This window comes from Lissotriton helveticus, chromosome 4_1 (assembly GCF_964261635.1).
Source record: "Lissotriton helveticus chromosome 4_1, aLisHel1.1, whole genome shotgun sequence".
NCBI lineage: Eukaryota > Metazoa > Chordata > Amphibia > Caudata > Salamandridae > Lissotriton > Lissotriton helveticus.
Genome location: NC_136063.1, coordinates 2087906056 through 2087926225, shown reverse-complemented (window position 1 = coordinate 2087926225; position 20170 = coordinate 2087906056).

The window sequence follows — 20170 nt, the reverse complement described above, 5'->3', positions numbered from 1 at the left end:
TAAGAAATAATTTCCCATTCATTTCTATGGGCCAGGAGGCCCATAGGAATGAATGTGAAATTATTCTCAATTGCGATTCGCAATTTGCTAATCGCAAATTGAGAATAATTTCAAGGGTGCAGGGGTGTCCAAAGGACACCCTGTTGCACCCCTGAAATAAGCATGGGTGCACATGTGGTGCACATACATGCCCTAAGGACATGTATGTGCATCACATGGCACTTTGAAAAATGCAAAAATGGGCATTTTTCAAGAAATTCGCTAATTACCACCAACTTGAAGTTGGTGGTAATTTGCAATTCCTTAGGGACAATTAGCAATTTTTTTTTGCTTCATACATTGCATTTAAGGAATCGCAAATTTTGCGATTCCTTAAATGCAATCGCAAAATTTTGCACTGAAGTTTGCTACATACATACCATTTTGCTCAAATGAGTTCGCAAACACCGAATTTCGGCGTTTGCGAACCCATTTGAGCTTCATACATCTGGCCCTTAGTCGTGGGTAGACAAATCCCTTACTCTTAAACATAGTCTAGACAAGTGCAGTAGGTCGGGTGTAGTAGATAGAAATCAGATAACAAAATTTTAAAAAAAACTATTGTGGGCGTAAAAGCATGGTCAATTTCATACAAAAGTAATCATGATCCCCATGCATTTCAACAGTCAAATAGGAGAATTTAAGAAACCTCTCTGCCAGAATACTAAAAGATTACTCAGAGGTTATTAGAATGGCAGTACCTTTTGTCCTCAGGATTTGCTTGTTTATGCAGTTTGATGAAGGTCTATTTTTATCATTTATAGGTTTCTGAGACACTGAAGAAATGTATCCAAACACAATGCGCTCTTTCAACAACAGGGACGATTCAAACGAGAAAATATGTCAGTTCCTCTCAATACAAGGTCACAGATCACATACCGAAACAATTGTGCTCATCGCCTACTAAGAGTTCTATTATCATGTCGTTTATATAATAGAACACAGAATAAAGCACACAATGTACTGTGAGACCATTATTTTTAGAAGCGGCTTTTTCTAAATTACATTTCAGCTATAGTATGCGGTGATCAGCAGTGAAACATTGAAACTAATTGTAACTATTCAGTAATACATATAATTTCTATGAATACCCAATTAGGAAGTTAAATACAAAAGACTTTATAGTGCCCAAAGTAGAGAAATAGTTATTCGCCAATTGAATTCAGACAGTGTACTGAGTTAAAGTGAAACAGGATGCAATAGGAGACATGACAATGTTTGGTATTCATCATGGACGCAGTCACAGAGTATTTGGAAATGTGAAAATTACCACCTGTTTGAATGACATGGTAATTCATTGCAAAAAATAAGCAATCTGCTCTATCGTTATCTACAATGAGCTTAATGTGAACCTTTTCATAATTGTTCATGGGTAACGCTGCACCCGAAATTGTGTGTCAGTAATTCTGCGAAGGAGAATATTGTAAAAATTCTGAATGAGATACAGATTGCTCCTCGAGTAATGGAGAATTACCACAGAAATCGAGAAGACTGCACCGGATTACTACAATAGTCCCCCACATTGACATTTCTCAGCCGGGAGATTTCACTGAGTCTGGCAGAATCGGTGCGATTGAAGAATTTCACATTCCTCAGAATGTGGACCATTATAACTCCACAATCAAAGCCATGTGAGAAGATGAGCAATGCCAAGGGAATATCCCTGAGGTCGAGGTGATTCTTGCCATAAATAGTGCCCTCATCAGAAGCCATTTGCATGTTTAACTTCAGTTTTACATCTGCAAATGACTTGATTGTGAGTTGATGATGGAAGTGCTGTATCAAGAATATGCATCCAACAATATTGTCTTTTTTTATAAGAAGAAAAAACATTTAATGGAAATTTAAAACATATTTTCAGCTTGTTTGTAGAAATGTATGGAGTAGGAGGTTTAAATTGAGTCAAGATGGAGCTTCTATATTTTAAGGATTCTAGTCTTTTTTGTCACTTTTTACAGTTTTATTGCTGTGTGTATAATTATTTATTGACTTTTATTCTGTAATATGTGTTCACGGGGTAGCCGGAGCAAAACCCTCATGGCGGCTAGCAATTCTAATAGATCCATAGATGATTTCCTAGTCAAAACCAATCTGGCGATTGACGAGGAAATCAGCAAAATGCAGCACAAGGTCTCTTTAGAACTTGATGCTGCACGAAGGCTGTCGGCGCATATTGCTAGCTCCAAAAAATCTTCCCTGGGGAATATTGCATCTGCCCGTACCCCTGATCGCTCTGCCGCCCCACGGCTTCTGATAACAACGGCAGTTATGCATCCTGCTCCCTCCACTATTCCTTTACATTCCCCTTTAATCTCCCAACCTGATCCAGTGCTACAGAGTACTGGCCCTGCCCCTCTATTTAGTATTGCGGGTTCCTTTCCCCCTCCCAAAACAAGTCAAGCTGCCAGCCATTGTAGTGCCAAGAAAGCCGCAGCATATAAAAAGAAATGCCTGGCGAGAACTATACACGCTAGGAAAAAAGCCAGAATAGCAAGGTTAAAGTTTTTTAATAATAGAAGGGCCATGGGTTCTCCTGGGATGAAAGATGTTAACCCCAAACTGACTCAAACTGTTTCTAATGGGGAAGTTACTCCGGAAATATCGAGTTTGGTCGAAGATGGTATTCTTAGCATCCCTCCTAGTCAGAACAATACAAATATCTTGGAGGGCCGGGTGAGCGGACCCGTGCATGACAGGGAGGGTGATAGCGAATTCCTCCAATTAGTCTGGGGTACGTTAAAGCAGCTACTTTCCCCCCTGGAACTGAGGCTTTCTCGCATAGAGAATAACCTCCTTGAAATGGATAGGACCATAGTCACTCTAGCCAGCTTGAGCCTTAAGGAAATGGATGCTAAGCTCATACGTGTAATTGAACCCACTCCTCAGCCCAAAGAAACAGAATCTGTTCAATCTCTGTTACAACCAGTCCAAAGCATCCCTGTGACCCTACCTATACCTAAACCTATTCCAAAACCCCGCACCACTATTGTAAATACTACTGTACCTACCCCGAGTCCAGCAGTACTTAAACCCTTCTACCCGCAGAAACCAGCATACAGGTCGAACACTGTCTCCAGGGCACCAGTTAACCACCCCCCTAGGCCACCCTCGGTCCACAACCGAACACGTCAGGCCAGTCGACACAACTTCCGCGGAGGGTTTATCGACCTCCCGCCAGAAGCAGGGTCGTTCGTTATTATTCTAGCCGGTGTTCCAGAGTTGGATCAACAATCCCAGGAGAATGATTTCTCTCTAAAAAATAAAGTCATCCACTGGCTTAATTCCAATAAACAACTCCCCGACCATCAAAGAAGTAGTATACTTATGGTTCGGAGAGTTCCTTGGATTGGTCGTACGTACAAGTCCATAGCCGGCGACTGTGTGGTGGTATCATTTTCTGATCCCCACACAGCCCAGTGTCTATGTGCAGGGCCATCTTTTGAGGCCAATTCCACAATAGTGGTGAGGCCTCTCACCTTTTTCTACCCTCCTAGACAACAACCAGTGAGTGAGGGGTCATGGTCCACTGTTAGAAATCCTAGTCGACTGACACATAGTTTTGTTGGACAAAATCAACTTAATTGGTGGCAAGGGGTCCCCACTTCCAACAGGTTCGGCTGCCTGGAGGAGGTGGATTGACTCGGGAGGTCTGGAGATTTATCACCCCTCAAGATTACTCCCCACCAACGGAGGCCTCCACCCCTAAATACATCCCTTAGGCTGAAGGATACATTGACAACAAGCTTAGACGAACCGATCCAGACGTCAGCCATGACTAATCCTTCCCCACCAATTGCTACCAGCCTATCGGGCCCCACACATCCCTCTCCAACTTATAGGGCCCACCAGGAATTTAACGATATGGCTGTGAGCCCGTCTCGCGCTCAAGTACCACATATAACTGTAATCTCGTGGAATGTGGCTGGGCTCTCCAGTAAATTAGACTGCCCAGAGTGGGGCTTTTATCTTAGTTCCAAAAATGTAATACTCTTACAGGAAACTTGGGCGCGAGAAGCAGTAGACCTACCTGGCTTTGCTTCTTTCTCCAAAACAGCCAAGTGGGAGGGTAAGGGGAGACCATCTGGGGGATTACTGATAGGGATAGCGACGGATCTAGGCTGCCAAGCCTCCGTTCTGGAGACCGCTTCCCATGATCTGTTGGCTGTCCTACTAGAGTGGCCGGACGCATTGAAGCTTCTAGTTATTAACATCTACTCTAGGCCCACCAAAATGCATAACGAGTCGCCCACTATAGATGAGTTAGCTAGGTTTCTAGAGGGCATCCCGTGTGATCTCCCCTGTCTAGTTGGGGGTGATTTCAACTCCCACTACGAACCTCTGCCCGGATTACGCGATGGTCCGTCCCTGGATGAAGACTCCAGCTGGCTAATACCTGAGTCGGCGGCACCACCGCCTAAGGCATGGACTCCCCTAGCCCTACAAATAAATGCCCTTACTCTTAATCTTGGTCTCAGGGCATGCAATGGGCGCTGTACTTCGGATATACCAAGTAATCCGACTTACAACAAACCTGGTAGCGAATCCCGACTAGACTATATTATGGTCAAAACCTTCATGTGGCCAGCAATAATCGACTTCAAAGTATGCCCAAGAACGGACAGCGACCATAATTCACTGGAACTGACTTATTCCATCCCTAGGAACCAGGACCTATTACAGGGATCTGGCAGTGACAAGTCTGGCCTCCTACTTGAAAATAATCGTAGGAAAGTCAAGTGGGAGAAGCTGGCTAGTAGTATAGACAAAATACCCTGCCTCTATGAAAGGCTAATTCCATTATTAGAGTATGCCTTCGACCTAGGCACTAAAGACCTAGATGAAGTAACTAGAGGAGAACTAGCAATTATACACAAAAACATTACAGACTCCCTTGAACAAGACTTGTTCACATTCTCTACGAAAAGGAAGGGCTATAAGCCAAAGACCTCGTGGTATAATGCCACGTGTAGGAAGGCTAAGGCCCATTTGCTATCTGCCATCAAGGGACGCCTTGGCAGGGAAGAAATCCGGGATAGGAGAAATAAGTACAAGTCCCTTCTAGTGAATGCCAAGGCGGAATGGGACCACGATTATTGGGAGAACCTCATGAAAGCACTTTCAACCAGAGACTCATGCAAATTCTGGCGGGTAGTAGCGAATGGCACGACTGAGTTGTCTCCAGCATTAGAGCCCAACATAGCCCCCTCAGTATGGCAGGCCCACTTTGAAGCGCTGTATGCAGAGGGTGGTGGGGATCCTAGTAGCGAGAGATTTTTGATTACACCTACCCCTTCGGGGGCTTTATTCACAGAAAAAGAGGTGAGGGAGGCCATCAAAGGCCTAGCTGCTGGAAAAGCACCGGGATTGGACGGGGTCCCGGGGGACCTGTTTAAACAGGAACCAGGGATTTGGGCACCGTACCTCACACTTATATTTAATGCTATCCAGGGGGGAATGACTGTGCCCGATACTTGGATGGGAGCAGAGGTAGTCCCAATTTATAAAAAGGGATCCCCTCTGCTCCCATCCAACTATCGTCCTATCAGTCTGATAGATATATCACAAAAACTCTTTGGCAGACTGATCTTAAATCGTTTGCAGGTGTGGATTCATGAAATGGATATTTTGTCCCCATACCAGGCAGGATTTCGGGAGGGTGTATCTACTACAGACCAAATATTCAGGCTACAACTGCTCTATTGGAGAACAGCGGTAATCGAGGGCGGCAGTCTATATACCATCTTTGTAGACCTACGTGCCGCCTTCGATTTGGTTCCTAGAGCAAGGCTGTGGAGCGTCATGATAGAGCTGAAAGTCCCAGAGGATATTTTGGCAATCCTGATGAGACTCCATTCCAACAATTATGCCCGCGTTAGGTGTGGCAAAGGTGGCAAACTAACCGAAAGGTTCCCCGTTCGCAGAGGTGTAAGACAGGGTTGTGTGCTTGCACCCACCCTGTTTTGTATCTTTGTGAACGGGGTAGTTGCCCACCTCAACAGGATTGCTAACTCTGATGCCCCAAAGTTGACTGGCAACAGGGTGCCTGCAATTATGTTTGCGGACGACACCCTGTTGCTGTCTAAATCCCCGATGGGGATCCAACGCATTCTGGATGGCTTCCTAGACTTCTGCTCTGAGCGGGGACTGGAAGTTAATCCCCAAAAAACTAAATTCATGATTTTAAATCCTAACTCCCGAAATAGAGCCCCTCCAAAGCTAGGAATGGTCCAGCTATAACGGGTCCACAATATTGAATACTTGGGCATTACTATAAATGAACATTTCACTTGGTCGTCCCACCAGGCCAAAGCTGCCATCAAACTGGCACAGTTGGCGGGTGGCACTTTGCGCCTGGCAAACAAATCAAGCTATCGACCACTTACCCCAATTATTCATATATATAAAACACAAGCGAGGGCAGGGGTTACCTACGGGGGTGAGTTGTGGGGCTACATTCAACATCCGAAGTTACAGGCCACGGAAAATAAATTTCTGAGACAGGTAGTTGCCCTTCCCCAGAGTACCCCATTACTTCCACTCAGATTAGATCTGGGTATTAAATCCATAACAGAGGAGTTGGGACTCAAACCCCTAAAATTTTGGAGGCGTTTGTGGTCCAGCCCAGATCTTGCAACTTATAGAGAGGAACTACAGGAATTCCTGGAACTAGGGAACATAAAGAAGATTCCTTGGTTGATTTATGTCAAGGGAAGGCTCGAGGAAATGGGGTTCCCAGAACTTTGGACAGATCCTATTAATTCATGTACGAAGATCTCAAAAAAGGTACTTGCGAGTGCCTACAATGACATGATGCTCACCAGAGCCTCCAAAGACTCCCGTGAGGGGTCCCTGACAAATTCATTCCTGAAAATGAAAGACATCTACTCCCTCGAAAAAACATTGGACAATATTTCCCCCGCATTAACAAGGAAATTGTTCTTACAATGGCGCTATGGATGTCTTCCTCTAGCCTCGTTCACAGCGTCCTGGACAGCGTGCTCCACCGTACCATCCTGCCCAATGTGTGCCCACCCGAAGGAGGACGACATGCACGCGGTCTTCTTCTGCAAGGGTTATGAGCAAAGTAGAAAATACTGGCTAGCTCCGATGCTCAGGAACCTGGGATTTAGATCTTTCCAAACTGCTTATAGAGTTCTAAAATCTGACCTCTCCCCTTATGTAGTTTTTGCACTTTCAAAATTTTTAACTGCATTGTGGTTTACTCGAACTCGAATGATGAAAAGACTGGTATAATGGACTCCTCCAGCGGTTTTTCCCACTGTTTTATCCAACATACTAATGGATTTTATCATATTGGATCACACTACGTTTAATAAGTTTTTAATTGTATATTCTTGTTGTATCTTTTATGATCTGTGATCGAAATAAAGATTTTTGGAATGGAATATTGTAACTGGGAATACTTTTCAATACAGAATTTGTTCACATATTAGCTGCTTCATTGGACTTACTCCCTCGTACTACTCCCCACGCCATGAGAAAGGCCTACGCCTGTGCACCAAAGGGACAAAACATGTGTTGGCTGTCTCCTGTATACATGATGGTTCTGACTTTGGAACCCCATACAACAGAAATAATAAAATAAAACGCTGCACTAATCCAGGATTACTGTCTCCTTGAATACATTCAAACTACATAACAGCATACTATACATCAATTACCCTATGCCCCCCCTCTCCCCATCCCATTCATGTAACTGCCTGCCCCGACGCTTAATCAACTGTAGCGTTTACTGGGTCGAAAGTGAGTGCCACGGCACTGTTTGGTCCGATGGTCCAGCATTCCCGCCTGCAGTCTGCCGACCCGGGGACAAATCGCTCTCCCAGTCCTCGCTGCTGCCTCGCTGCCTCCCCCATGCTGGCCGTCTTCATAGATATACTCTGCCTCGATTCTGTCTTCTGTGACCTGAGAGTCCTTTTCCAGGTATGGGGGTCAATCAATCAATCAATCATTTGTAAAGCGCACTACATACCCACAAGGGTCTCAAGGCGCTGGGGAGGTGGGGCGCTACTGATCGAACAGCCAGGTCTTGAGTATCCTCCTGAAGGTCAGCAGGTCTTGGGTCTGTCCTAGGCTCAGTGGGAGGGTGTTCCATGTCTTGGCGGTGAGGTGGGAGAAGAATCTCCCGCTGGTGGTTATTCTTCAGACGTGCAGGACGGTGGCGAGTGAGAGGTCGGTGGAGCGTAGCTGGCGGTTGGGGATGTAGAAGGAGAGTCATCTATTGAGGTAGGCTGGGCTGGTCTTGTGAAGTGCTTTGTTTGCGTGGATGAGGAGCTTGAAGGATATCCCCTTGTTGACGGGGAGCCAGTGCAGGTTTCTCAAGTGGGGGGTGATGTGGCCATGTCATGGTATGTCGAGGATCAGTCGTGCCGAGGCGTTTTGGATGCGTTGTAGTCATTTGATGAACATGGTCAGGGCTCCCGCGTAGAGGGCATTTCCGTAGTCGAGTCTGCCGCTGACGAAGGCCTGGGTGACTGTCTTTTTTGTATCTGTCGGGATCCATCTGTAGATCTTGCGGAGCATGCGGAGGGTGTTGAAGCAGGAGGAGGAGACGGCGTTGAATTGCTTGGTCATTGAGAGAGTTGAGTTGAGGATGATTCCCAGGTTGCGTGCGTGGTCGGTGGGTGTTGGGGCTGCTCCCCAGTGCCGTACGCCACCAGGAGTTGTCCCAGGCTGAAGGACTGGAGGCGAGGATGAGGACATCCATCGTGTCCGAGTTCAGCTTCAGACGGCTGATCTTCATCCAGTCGGTGACAGCTTTCATTCCTTTGTGGAGGTTGGCTTTGGCGGTGATGGGATCCTTGGTGAGGGAGAGGATCAGTTGAGTGTCGTAGGCGTAGCAGATTATGTTGAGGTTGTGCTGTCGGGTGACGTGTGCGAGCGGGCCATGTAAATGTTGAACAGTGTCGAGCTGAGGGAGGATCCCTGGGGTACGACGCAGATGATCTCAGAGGCTTTGGAAGGCAATGGGGAAGGCAGGCGCTTTGGGTTCTGCCGGAGAGGAAGGAGGTGGTCCATTCCAGAGCCTTGTCTCGGATCCCTGCGGCGAGGAGGTGTGCACTTAGAGTGCGGTGGGAGACAGTGTTGAAGGTGGCGGAGAGGTCTAGAAGAATGAGTGCTATGGTCTCACCATTGTCCAGCAGGGTCCTGATGTCGTCGGTGGCGGCAATGAGGGCAGTCTCGGTGATGTGGTTGCTGCGTAACCCTGACTGGGAAGGGTCAAGGATTCTGTTTCTTCGAGGTATCGGGTTAGCTGTCTGTTGACAATTTTTTCGATGACCTTGGCCGGGAAGGGGAGCAGAGAGATGAACCGGAAGTTCTTGAGGTCTCTTGGGTGTGGGAGCTACGCCCAGCGGATTGTCAACACCGACACCCTGTGGTCCGGAGCCTCTGCACGCCTCTTCTCCCTTCCTCCTGCCTTTGACTCTCGAACTGCATACCCTCCTTTGACTTCTTTTCTTTTTAGCTCTTAATTCATGCTCCCTGATTCACATCTTGGACTTTGGACCCACCATCTTATGGAACTTATGTCCATTCCCCCTTTCTCACCCCGACGATCCTCAAACGTATTTCTCCCTAAGTCTGGTCTCCCATACTCTTCCCCAGCTCCCTCCTATCCCCACACCCTCTCTCATAACACCACTTTTGTCCCCCTTAGACTGTTTTCACTATCCTTGTTTATTCCGCGCAACTCTTTCTTTAAATTACTGTACCTTGACCATATGCTAATTGATATGATACCTTATCTCTTGAGTCAAATGTTTTTCTCTCTTCGCCCGTTCTGCTTTCACCCCCTACCCCTCAGGTTCCTTCCCTCCCCTACCCCCACCTATCCTTTTACTCATATTCTTATCCCTCCTTCTCCCTCTCTGCCTCCTATGATTTGTCATTCACTTTGTAATTTCCGTGAAATATTTCTAAATTATTATTGTTTTAACTTGCTGTTGTTCCTTATGTAAAGTGCTCTGATACCTCCAAGTCTAGCCAGCGCTATATAAAACTCAATAAATACAAATACAAAATAAAAGTGGTGATAATCATCTCCTCACAGACAAAAAGAACAGAGGAATGCTGGAACCCTAAGCCCAGCCCCTCCCACTGGAAGTACATAAGCAGTACTTACCCAGCATTCCGCCTGTCTTTTTTTCTGTCTGTCAATAGAATTGGGACAGGGTGCTGGTGCTGCTCCTGCTGGGCTGGAGTGGTATTTCTTCTTTATCTCCTCGTTCAGCTGCCTGGCTGTGCGGGTAGGGTGTCTGCCGGTGTGCCTGCCGGGCTTGCTGGGAAGCTCAAATGTTCCTGGCCAGCTCTTGCATGCCGGCCGGCCCTTTGCGCCTGGTGCTCTGGCCTCCCGGTTCCTTCTGATTTGCTGGGTACAACTTCCTGTGCCTGGCCCGGTGGAATACATGCCGTGTTTGCTGGATCCCCGGCCTTCCCCTGCCCTGGTATGGATGTGGTCGGGCACTTTGGGCTGACTGGCAGGAGAGGGTTGGTCCTTGTTCCTGTCTCCCAGACCCCCTGGTTGAGTTCCACGTATCAGTTTCTGTTTTCTTCCTTGCAGTGTAGCCTTTGCTCCGGTGATTGTTTCTGCCTTCATGCAGAGTTATCTCTTCCTTGAACACGATTAAGGGCTGTCCTTCTAGAATAAGCATGGAGGAGCGTGGAGATGCCAGGGATTTAACCAGAGGCCTCATGCATGCAATAGCATGCGCCCTACCGCTGAGCTACATCCCCACTTGAATAACTGACAGAATATCGACGTCAAAAATATCGGAGCTGAAATCTCGACATCAAGAATATCAAAGTCCAATCTACATTAAAAGTACAAACATATGGAAAAAAATTATTGTAAAAAAATTGTTGTAAAAAATATCATTTTTTAAAAATGTTTAAAAATATTATAAAATAAAGTAAATAATACATGTATTTAAAATAAATATAGTTAAAACTATGTTTAAAATTATAAGTAATACATATATCATGGTAGCGCACCATGGGCTAGTTGGTGGGACCTAGTTCCGGGTGAGTGCTGCATAGCGGTGTCTGTGTCCTACTTTTGTGCTGTGCTCTGGCTTCTGCTCTGTGCTGTTACTCCTCTCCCAAGTTTGCGTTGCCGGAGCGGGCTGTGGTGCAGTTTTCTCCTTGTGTTTGTAGCTTGTTTGCCCTCTTATTCCTCTGCATGTCTCTTCATTGAGGTCTGGGTGCGTCGGACACTTCTGTTCCCTTGTCTCCCTGTCCCTTCTGTTCCCTTGTCTCCCTGTCCTAGCATAGATCCTGGTGGTGCGCCTTGGGCTGCCTGGTGGGGAGGCGGTCTTATTCCTGTCTCCCAGCCCCTCCACCCAAATGTGTTCCACTCTGGCTCACTTTCTCAGTGTGCTGTTTGCTGTACGCTTCACCTGGCCTATACCGCCTCTCTGGTTTCATTGTGGGGCTCATTGGGCATCCGCTCTGTTTTTCATGTCTTTTGTGGTGGGGAGGGCTTGTTTGGAGTCTGCGGGGCCGCCCCCCTCCGGGAGTGTGCCGTACTGTGGTTTTGGCTGTTCTAAGTTGGACTGCTACCTGCGTGGGCTGTGTGTTGAGGCAGTTTGCATCTTCTGTCTTGCCTTTGGGGCTGGCTTTGCAGATACCTGGCTGGTCCTCTTCTGTGTCTGGGCTCTTCGCCTGGTCACTTCCTTTGCTGCTCCTATGCCACATTTCCTCTTGTGTGAGCTTCCTCCTTGGGTGCATCTGCCCTCCATTTGTTCTGGCCTGGTTGGTACCTGGCTGGGTGCCTGCCTGGGTTGCTGGTGCTGTGGGGTTTGCCCCTGCGCCCTGTTTGGTCCTGCTCTTGCATGTCACTTGTTTGCGCTGGCTGCCTGGGGCTGTTGCGGGTCCTACACAGGTGGCAGGTGATGTGGTTCTTGTGCACTTGTCCACAGGGCTGTTGATCTGTTCTCGGGCCTCTTGCCCTCCGTTTGTCTGGCTTCTCCGCCCCCAGTTATTGACTGATTTCTGGGTGTTGGGTGGGGTCGGGTCTGGTCCTTTCCTGTTTGCATGTCCGCCTGGGGTTGCCAAGGGCTGTGGGGTTTGTCCCTCCTGCGGTGGTGCCTTAGGGGGTGTTTTTCTTTGTTGTGCTTTCCCTGCCTCTGGCTTTGTTTTCTTCACTGGGCCCTGGTCTGAGCTGGTTTCTGACCTTTTTCGGTCAGTCTGACATGGTTGGTGTCCTGCTAGTGCCAGCCTCTGTGGTCCTGGGGCTCTGGGCTTCTACTGTCCACTGTCCTCCTCTGCCCTGTGGCGTTTGGCAGGGTCAGGTCTGTTTTTTTCCTGGTTGGGAGTCTCCCGGGTCAGCGGCAGTGCCACTTATCACCCTGCTTTCCTTTGTTCTTGTTGGTTTTGGTCTTCTGGCCCGGCCGTGGTCTCTGGCTGCAGTGGTGTCTGCCGGTGGATGGCTATTCCCTCAGCAGTCATGTCCTGCTTCGTGCAAGGTTTGGTTGGCCTGTCGCTTTTCGCCTCTGCCCCCTTTCCAGCTGCGTCTGTCTTTGCCTGGGCAGCTGCTCCTGTCTTCCTTGCGTGCCCCCCCCCTTTTGGGTCCACTCTCTTTGGTGGTGTCTGTCATTCTATGTCCCCCCTCCCTCTGTTGGGGGTGCACTCAGAGGGTGTTAGTCTTACCCCTTGGGTGCTTGCGTGTCGGACTGCTGGTTTTCATGGGCTCGCTGCTGTGGTTTGCGGGTGTGGGGGACTTGTTAATCTGGCTGTACTAGCCCTCCCTGGCCTTTGCCTGTGTTCTGCCGGGCCCTTGCCCTGCTGTGGGTTGAGCTGCCGGGGCCTTTTGTTCAGGCGGGTTGCGTGGCTTTGGCCCTGGCTTCCTATCTGCTTTGTGCTCTGTTGGCTTGGTTCTACCCTGGGAGTTTCTCCCCTGCTCCTGCCCTCCCTTGGTGTGTGCCGGGCCATGGTGCCTGTGGGCTGGGTGGTCTGCTTGGCTTCTGTTACCTCACTGGCTAGTATGGTTTTGGGGGTTCTTTTCCCTCCCCTGTCCCCTGGGGGGTTGGTGTTTCCGGGCTGTGCCAGTTGGTCCTGTACTGCCCCTTCCGGGACGCTGTGGGTCCGTGTTATTGGCCCCCAGTCTTTGTTGGCCTTTCTGTTGTTGGTCCGCAGTCTGCCTGTTCTCTTTGGAGATGGCTCTGGCTGGCCTGTTCTTTCAACTATTTCTTGTCGTGACTCGTCTGCTGCTGGTGTTGGGTCTCGCTTGGGGTTTCCCTTTACTGTAGTCTTGGGTTTTCTTGGGCGCTTGGTCGACTGGCTGTTCCATTGTGGGGTCCGTTGTGCCTCTTCTCTGGTGGTCGATGTGTGCCTTCTCTAGGGCTGGGGCTTCCTGCTCCGGTCACCCGGGTTTACAGTTGGGGTGTTTAACTGGGTCTGTGTTGTTTAGGTGGGGTCTCCCTCTTTTTCCCCTTTTCTTCTTTGGTTTCCCCTGGTCTTGTTGGCCTTGGGGTTGGTCTCGTCAGCTCTTGCTGCTTGGGCTTTTTCTGCCAGGCCCTGGTTCTGTTAAGGGCCTTGATTTGTGGGGAGTGTTCGGCCCTCCTGGGGTTCTGGTATCTGCCGGGCCTGCTCCCTTCTGGCTCTTAGGACCTTGTAGGGCGGCTTTCTGGGGATTATGTTCATGCTTCCCCAGTTTTGTTTGTGGGTGTCTTGGCCTTCCCTCTTGGCCTGTCCCTGGGCCCTGTCTCTGCCTCCCGGCCTGGTTGCTTGGTGGTTGGCGTCTGTCGGCTCTGGTGGTTGGTGCAAGCCATTCTCTCCTGGGGCCTTGTGCTCGTTCATGGGGTTTCGGGGGCTTGTCCTCTGGGCTCTCTAGGACCGGGTTGTTATGGTGGGGGGCTTGTGCTTGGCCTTTGCTTCCCCCACTTTTTCTTTGGTTTGATCTGGATGGTCCTGACCTTGGTTGGATCTTTGGGTTGGTGACTTTTTCCTGTTGGCTGGCCCTTTCCTCTTTCCTTTTTGGATTGGTCCTGTGTGCCTTCCTGGTGTTGCTGGGCTTCTCAGCCTAGGACGCCGTTGGACGTGTTCTATTGGGGCTTTGTCTTCTCTGGCCCACTGCAGTCCGGGGTGTGGGTTGTTTTGGTGCCTGTTCCCCATCTGGGGCTTTGCCTTTGGGGTCTCTTAAGGGACTCCTTTTCGGCTTTCTTTTTTTGACCTGGTTACCTTTTTTGGCTTGCTTCACTCCGCCTGGCAGTTTGGGGTTTTCCCTTTGTTGGCCTGGGTGCTCTGTTTTGCGTTTTTCTGGTGTGCTGCCTCCTTGCTTTTGCCTTCTGTTTCCTTAGTTCCTGTTTCCGGTCTTTGGTTGGGTCCCTGCTGGCCGGTTCTGACTTGCTTGCCCGTTGGGCTGCTGGGGTCTTCTTTGGGTGACCTCCTCACTCTCCTTTGTTGTTGGCTGCTTTGGTTGTTTTTTGTTTTTTTTGTTTCATGTGTTCTCCCCTTCCTTGTTTGTTCGAGGTTGCTCCTGATGTGTGCTGGTTGGCCTCGTCATCTTGATCGTCTCCCGTTGTTTTGGTGGGTGCGTCCCTGCTTTGGTGGGGCGCTTTCCTGTCCGGGTGCTCTGTCTGATGTTTACGCCGGTTCTCCTTTTTGCTTTCCTTTGGTTGCTGCCTTTGGTCTGTTTTCCTGGGTGTGCTAGATGGGTTTTGGACATCTGGGTTTCTGCTTTAGTATTCTCCACTAGTAATGAATAAGAAGAGGACAGGAGAGACCTGGGGGTAATGCTCTATTACTTACCGGACTGCCGGCCTTCCTATTGGGGGCTTGGTAGTTCAGGCGGAATGCTGGGTAAGTACTGCTTATATACTCCCAGTGGGAGTGCCTGGGGTTAGGGTCCCAGCATTCCTCCGTTCTTTTTTTCTGTCGGGAGATGATTATCTCTACTTGTCATGGTACACGGAGTAATGAAGATTACCAGTAAGTAATAAAGCATTCAGCACTGTACTTCATCTCTTTGTGGACTACTTTTCAATGGTTAGGAGTATTCAATTTTAACAGCTTGGACAGCTGGTGAGCCATCATGAGAATCAGGGGCTCTTAGATCCCTCCCAGTCGGGCTTTCGTGCTGCCCATAGCACGTAGACAGCACTAGTAGAGGTCGCGGACAGTATCAGGCTGGCCCTGGATAAGTATCAATCTACGATCCTTATCCTACTTGATTTATCCGTGGCTTTTGACACCATCTCCCATTGCATTGCATTCTTATCCAACGGCTGAGGGAGATTGGTGTCAGAGGGCAAGTCCTAAAATGGTTCACCAGCTACCTATTCGGTCGTACAACTGCTGTCCAAATTGGAAATAATATCGCAAACACACGGCCGATCAAGATGGGTGTACCGCAGGGCTCTATTTTGAGCCCTACGCTTTTTGACGTCTACATGACACCCTTGGCGAGAGTAATTAGAGCGTTCGGTTTTGAGGTTTTATCGTACGCCGATGACACCCAAATCCTAGTCACCTTGGGCCCGGATCTTAACGAAACTAAACTGCGCTTCAAAAACTGCATGATCGAGGTTAAGAATTGGATGAGCACTAATCACCTGCAGCTCAATGGCGACAAAACCGAGATCATGCTTTTTGGGAAAGCCGCTGAATACTGGGCCCATGACTGGTGGCCGGAACAGCTGGGTGACTATCCCACCCCTAAAGAATCCGTGCGGAATTTGGGCTTCAATATGGACAATAAGCTGTCCATGAAAACCCAAACAAACCATATAATGGGAACCTGTTTCGGACTCATGCGCAGTCTGCGCAAAGTCTTTAAGTGGATTCCAGCGGAGGCACGAAAAACCCTAGTACAGGGTCTAATTATAAATAGGCTGGACTACGGGAATTCGCTCCTCTTGGCAATAAACGAGCACCACTTGAGAAGACTGCAGGTGTTCCAGAACACAGCGGTCCGGCTGGTTTTGAATCTTCCCCGGAGATCTCCGTCTGCCCCATGTCTCAGAAGCCTTCCTTGGCTTCCGGTCAAGAAGCGAATCATGTTCAAGACCATATGCCTGGTCCACAAGCACATGTACGGCAGGGGCCCAAAATATTGGTCCCAGAAGCTAACGTGGTACACACCCCTAAAGAAACTCAGATCTAGCTCTGCGTCACTTCTCACTCCTCTGAGAATACAAACTTGCAGAAATGGGGGTCGAGCTTTTTCCTTTCTTGCCCCCTCCCTTTGGAACAAGATGCCCCTGAATCTGCACACCACTCTAGAACACCACTGCTTCCGTAAGAAGTTAAAGACCTGGCTCTTTGCAAACTAAGTTGTCTTCTCATATCACAGCCGTCTGCAAGCGCCGTGAAAGTCTTTGGAGTGATATGTGCGCAATACAAATGCATCTGACTTGACTTGACAAGGACTTCTAAACACTCCAGTTTTTTCATTGCTCAAGGATTGGCATCTCCTAGGGCATCTACCCCTGTTCTTCCTAATGTTCAGAGTATAGTCTGAAACTCTTCACTTTTGCCACAGACAACTGAAGGGGTAGTTTTGAGAAGAAAAGAGGGTACACAGAGATACATGGAATTAGGTACCTGGCATTCTGAGTGCTCCTCTTACTTTCCACAGAGGTTATAGTGTGTGCTCTCTTTCCACTTACTGATGCAAAGAAAAAAGGCAGTATTCTCTTTCTTTAATTAGACTAAGACGAGTGCTAAACTTTCTCTGACAGTAGGTTGCTTATAAAATGTTGTCAGCATCCATATGCTCAGACCTTCCATCATTTTCCCCCTGCCAGATATCCTCAGGCCTTTCGTCAATTTCCCTCTGCCACTGATAGAAGTGCAGCAGAAGGGAGGCTGAAATCAGTAAGTCCTTTTCAAGCCTCTCCCAGCTGAAAGAATAGTGTAAACGAAAGTCATTGCTGTTTAGCTGTATGGAGGCATCCAGGATGTAGAGGACAATACATTTTCGACTGATTTTAAAGTACCAGTAATTCATCCACCATATCAAAGTAAATCTTGAGACCCATAAATCATTATTCTTAGTATGCCAATTTTATTTCTTATTATTGCTAATCAACATATATCAGGGGAATAGTTTTTCTTATACATATTCTTTTTAGCCCTGTATGAATTACCAATGCACACAGCTGGAGTAGAAATTTTAGCACTTCATGATTTTCCAATGCATACAGCTGCTCCCTCCTCAATTGTTACAATGGCATGTAGGAACCTCCGCTGGAATTATGCAATTCTGAAGCCATGACATTTTTACCATATAATGGATTTACCACATTGGCACATTATCCATCATGTTCTGCATAACCTTTTGATTTGATTTTAACATAAAATCGATCAAAATTGACCTAAAACATAGCATCACTTGTTTCTACGCAATGAAAGGCCCTTCACAAAGGTTGTCTGCTCATCCTTCAGTTGCTAATTGCTGTATGTATGTGTTAAATTGTTACAAATCAGATGAAATCTTTTCAAAGACAGTATTACCATGTGTGGAAGTGACAAAATAGTGAAAGAATACTTTCACAAAATGTTTAGCATTACGCCGTGAGAGGGCCCGGCCCATAAATTCTAGATCTGTTCTAGAAGAGGGGAGAACATTTTAAGCCAATCAATTAACCAAGAATCATCTTAGACATATAGTAACCATAGACAACTGAGTATAGTTAGTTTGATTTATTACAAAGCCAGAAATATCTGAACATAGATCCACCTCAAGACAAGAGCGTAAAAGTACATTGGAATCTGCATAAAGCCACATCTGCGTATCCAATTATGACAATGTAGCATAAGCAAAATAATTAATTCAAGAAGCAGGATGCAGAGGATCAGAAAGCATGAGTTCAAGTTTCCTTGCATTGAGGGTTGGTGAGTGAAAAGCATCAATCTATCTCTACTCTAACACTAAAGTGACATCTTTACCTAAGCATCTTCAGGAGAAATTGGTGTCATCCTATTGAGTCTTCCTAAGAAGTCTCTCCACAGTCAATGGGTCATGTAGCATAAAGCTACCAAGACAGTGCTTGTTCTCAGACGCTCTCTCCGACGGCAGAAGTGGGCACTTTCCCTACTCCCATCATCACAATATTGCAGGTAACTTTCCCAAGATTCATTGTCTGATTACAGTCCTAAAGGTAGTTTTCCATGGGGTAAACGGGTTCTTCTCTCGCAACAATTTGTTGTTGGTACCTAGGCCTTCTCCTGTGTGAGGCACAACAACCTTCCTTTATCGACTCAAGCGACATGATGGTAACTTCTTCTCTGCTTGCCTGGCTAGTGAAACAAAGAAATTATTCGAGCTAACAAAACTCTTCTTTCACCTGCAACACAACGTAAGAAAGAACAAATTCCACTGCACACATACAATTCAGACTATTAACTCTAAGGAAAGAGTTTTCAGGGAACTGCAATTCAGGCCTACAAAGTTTAGCTAAAATACGAAAGCAGTATGGGAACTTTCTTGAACTGGATGGAAAATAATGTACCTATATTTAAAATGACACAACTAAATAAACATTTTTTTACATGAATAATTGTTAGTTCACAGCACAAGTTCTTCACATTAAAGTTTTTTGCTAGTTACAATTACTTTCTATGTTGATTCTCCATGCTACTTCTCAATGGTCTAAACACATCATGTTTCAAGTTAATACATTTAACGATTCTAACATATAATGTTAACACATCAAAGGATTGTATGCCGTGCACTCTACATGTGTTATCATAATAAACACGCACAATTAACATGCGATTTCCGCTACATCAGCCATATAATTGGGATTTCCTTGCAACAACATTTAGCCAACACTGCCACACACTTTCGTAATTCTCTATCGCATAATTCCAATGCAATGCATATAGCCTATGCTACATCTTCAAAAACACAAGCGAACCAAGATTATGCCCAGATGAATTTACTGGTATAGAAAATAGTATGTAAAGATTGATTAATGGGTTTTCAATATTTTGTATCTAGTGTAATTTTTGTTTCCTGTTCCTTATGTACATATTTTTTACAAGCAGGGGTCTGGTTGGACCAGAACATATATCATGGGATATGAGTCACAGGACTTAAGATGGAGCTTCCTGAATGCACTATTCTTTTTATTAAGTACAATTACCTCGCGTTTTACATAGTTACTCCTCTTCATCCTTTTCACAACTAGAAATGTCACGAGTTTTTACATGGTAAAATGTCTGGTGAAGAAACAACTTCTGGAATGCGATATTACTGCAGTGGAGTTAATCCCAGTTTGATAAGTAATAGTATTTTTCTGACTTCCCAAAACCTCTGCTGAGAAAGTTAACTTTAGAAATATACCAGTGGAGAACTATTTGTTTAATTGACAGTTCTACCGTGCACATAGAATTTCTCAGTTAGAGAATGTCACTGTGGTTTGAAAACTGTTGCAGGCTCTATACGATTTAAAATGCATGGGACTATGGTACAATGGCACTCATGCATTATTTCAATTCGAACATACATGTTTTTGAAAATCAGATGAAATTAAAAAAGGCCAGCGCGTTAGAATATGCTGTTTTTATTCTGGTGTGGTAATTATAACAAGCGACTGTCACTTTCTTCCTCGTATTACTGCACCCTGTCTCATCATACTTAGAGGCCAGAGCAGCTGATCGTGGAGTAATCGAGGAGCTGAGGAGCAGAGGCAGTGGTGCCGTCATCGGAGCCAGGAGCCAGGAGCCGGGACGTGTGTGTAGCGTGTTGTGTGCTGTGCCGTGCTTTGTGGTGCCGCGAACCGGTGCCGGTGCCGAGGAGACGAGCCGGTCTGCGAGCCCTCTCCGGACCCGAATCCAGGGTCCAGGCTGACCTTTTACCGAATCTAAGTCCGAGTCCTTGCCTGAATTGGAGGCTGGACCTCGGCAGGACAGGAGCACGGGTAAGGGGGCTGAGTTAGAGCCCAGAATCGGTGAACGGCGAATTGAGAGACCCAGCGGCAGTGGCGCACACTGGCTCACACCGCATTTAAGATGGAGGACTGTTGGCGGCCACAGCCACAAGCCAGGAGCAAAGCGGTGAGGAGCAGGGAGTGGAGAGGGGGGCGGTGGAGGCAACGGGCACCGAGACTCGTGAGATCCGTGGGAGCTCGGGGGCAACTCTGGTGGTTGGTCTATGGTGGCAGCA